This window comes from Solanum pennellii, chromosome 11 (genome assembly GCF_001406875.1).
Source record: "Solanum pennellii chromosome 11, SPENNV200".
NCBI lineage: Eukaryota > Viridiplantae > Streptophyta > Magnoliopsida > Solanales > Solanaceae > Solanum > Solanum pennellii.
Window position 1 is genome coordinate 30,748,817 of NC_028647.1, and position 3,462 is coordinate 30,752,278.

The window sequence follows — 3,462 nt, forward strand, 5'->3', positions numbered from 1 at the left end:
TATCATTGTACCACAATGAGTCTAGTGGAGTCTTGGAGAATGGTACGATGACATCCGTACTTTTCTTCGAGAGGCTATAGGACTTTGGGAGTTACTTCTTTCTACTCCTTCATGCTATGACATAAATCCAACTGATAACTAGGTGATACTGATACAAGTCGGTATCTTTCCTCCTTCACTCTACGGTTCGAACTCGAGCAACAAAAGAGGTAACACCATCATAGCAAGAGAGGATGTCTATAGATCACTAAAAGTATAATAGGGTTACCATTCAGAACAAGTATACATCGCCTCAGATAGATGACCTTTTTGACCAATTGTCGGTGCATCGTTTTTCTTTAAGATTGATTTAAGGTTTCGTTACCATTAGTTAAAGATTGAGGCGGTTAAGAATTCGGTTCGACCAAGTTCTGTGATTGAAATTAGGAGTTTTGTGGGGATTGCTAGCTATTATTGTCGCTTGTCGTATGAGTTGAGTCCAATTGGTATCTCAACGAAGTGAACTAGAGTCGTAGTCCCGACTGAAGCTACACAAGCAAGTTAATTGGAACTAAGAAGGTTCCAATTGGTATCTGGCCTTAGGGATCATATAAGGCATAGATAATCAGCAATGATCGTCTATGGAACAAAATAATTTAGAAATCAAGCTTGTCTATGAGTTATAACTTAAAAAATGTGAATGTGCGTTCCTTGTTGCCTCAATTAACGCTAAATGTGAGAGTTGTATTTTCTTGGATATGATGATGTGATCATGTGCCCAATAAGCATGGGTCTGGATTTTATATGTGCAATATGGTGGCTGAATTAATTGAAACTATGCAAGATGCAACTGTTGAGTATCGTGAAGCTTGTAGCTAAAGGAAAGTCATCACGAGATTAGGTTCAAGGGTCTAGGTAAATTACGATGGTTATTTAAGATGATCAACTCAAATGATTTATTGAATTAAAGGAGGCAAAATTAATGAAAAAAATAATTAATGTGTGAAATTAATTATATATACGTCTTACTTAGCAAAAGGATATATATATATTCTTTTTCACTCCTATTAGACAAGACAGACATGTTTGGACCATTTACGTACATCTAAGTCAATTTTATAACAAAAGATTTATCAAAGAGTAAATTGGAAAGTTGAGACAATTCTATAACAAAAGATTTATCAAGTGTAAGTATGAAATATATATATATATATATATATATATATATTACTACTATATAGAAGCATGATGAAGTAGGACGACCAATGGCAGTTTCATAATTATGTTATCATGCAAGGGTAAAATAGTAATTACGCATGATTGATATTCTAGCAAACCACATTACTTTTTCTTTCCATTCCCGATAAAACTAGATCTTTTTCCTTAACTTCTAGATTGTTATTATTAATAGCAATTGTCAACACCTCATAGCCAAAATGATGGATCATCTCCTCAAATCTCTTCTTCTCCTAACGTTTCGAAGCTTATGGGTTACGAGTTAAATCAGCTATATTGTTGAATATCCCAATTTGAAACTCACGACATGTAAGAGGAAGAGAATCGATAAAGCATAAGCATCAAATATTTATGGAATTTATCCATGTTTGAGTGAAGAGCAATATGATACAATTTTGGTTCTTTAGATCCTTGATTTATCTTATTATATGCTATGTATTTTCTCTTTTCTGATATTGCTGTCCAGGTATAGCTGGGCAATTTTGTGGCAAAGGAGATGGATCCTTCAAATGAGGCCTCTTTTCGTTAGTTCGAGAAAAATTGTGCATCCTTTTCTAAGGTTTACCGTCTCTATATTTTATCACTTTCAATTTCTTGTTATGGCATATTTCACTTTTTCAAAGTCTCATATTTTACTTTTGATGGTGTGTTGTCATGACACTATGCTCTAAGGCTGTGTTGTTGTTATTATTATTTGTTTGTTCACTTGTTTAGGAGTTTTAGATTTTTATTTTAAGGTTTGAATGAAAATTGAGGGTTTAAGAGTGAAATTATATTCTCTCATTCCACAGATTGATCAAGCAATCAAAAAGTCACCAAATGCAATAGGATTTTTGCCCAGGAGTTAAATTCCTTCTTTGTGTTCGTGAGATATGTATAAATTATACTCAATTTTTTTCATTAATTTTCTTAAGATATAGTCTCTTTTACATTCTTTTTTCTCAATTTCTGTTTTAATATTTTACTTCATTTTTTAAGTTGATTGGGATAGATTATAGATTTTTTGAGTTAGGAATTTAAGTGCTCAATGTTTATTGCTCCTTCTGAAGGGATGCAACTTTATCATTCAATTAGTAGGTGTATGTTTGTTGCTATATTTGTGACTTAACAATAATTGAGAAGTTAAAGAAATTTGAAGATTTAAATAAATGTGGTTGCGTCAAAGCCTATGCCAAGTTTATAAAATTGCAAAAATACGGATACACAAAACAACATGGACAAGACTAATATTATGAAGTTACACTCTAGCAGTGCAATTTAAAATGTGAAAATCTTTCATATCTTGTATGTGGAGCATTAATGAAAATAAAGGAAATTATTGTATTTCTTGCCTATGTTTTATCTTTAAAGCTGTATATGTATTGTATATCTTACATCACTTTAATGTTCTATTTTGAGTATATTGAATCACTGGGAATGTTGTTTAAGTAAATTGAATAAAGAATCAAGTTTCTTTCATGTTGTAATATGTACAAACTTTATGTTTATAAGAGAAAATAAATGAACTTGATTGTTCGTTTGCTAAGTCAATTCTATATGTTGCATCTAGCAATTTTTGTTGAAAATTTATGTAAACATGTTTTTTCAGAGCATATCCGAAAATAGTGATGAGAGTCTATTGAAAAACAACTCTCTACCTTCACAAGTAGGGGTAAGGTTGCTCACACACCACTCTTTTGATTTAACAAGAACTTTCCTTTTTATTCATTAGCATACAAGCACTTTGCTCTTGGACCTCCAGAAATTAGAATGTGCTTAAAATATTGTACTCTTGATATTTTGCATAAACAAAGGTCATTTGTATTTCATGTAGAGGAATGTCAATCCAACTGCTATGGAAAGGATTACTTGAAAAATATTTTTTGTGACAGCAGATGAAGTTGTTTGAGCATCCACATAGAGACCAACATATTGTGTGTGAAATATGTGGGACAAAGCGGCATCTTCACACAGATAAAGGGGCCTACTTTGGATAGAATGAAATGTGAGTTTCAAGATTATCAACACATTTTTTCAACCATAAGGGACTACAATTTCTGATATTTAGTTGAAGTTTCTTTTTGTTAAAAGTGACATTTTATTTCATGAATGTAGAAAGTGATAAAATAAATTCATTACAAGTTCAAGGAGAAATTCATAGATGGCTAGCCATAGTTTTAAACCTTAAGGATATCATTATATCAAGTTGTTGCTATAAATAGATGACTATATATTAATTAAAAAGAAGTAAGTTGACGGTCTTTTCGA

General features: G+C 31.8%; 1 long non-coding RNA gene across 1 annotated transcript; it reads left to right on the top strand.

Moving 5' to 3' along the window:
- Positions 1-1,357: 1,357 nt before the first annotated feature.
- On the top strand, positions 1,358-3,462 carry LOC114074850. The gene is made up of 2 exons (XR_003575151.1): positions 1,358-1,774; positions 3,029-3,462. It is a non-coding gene; the product is annotated as an uncharacterized LOC114074850 (long non-coding RNA).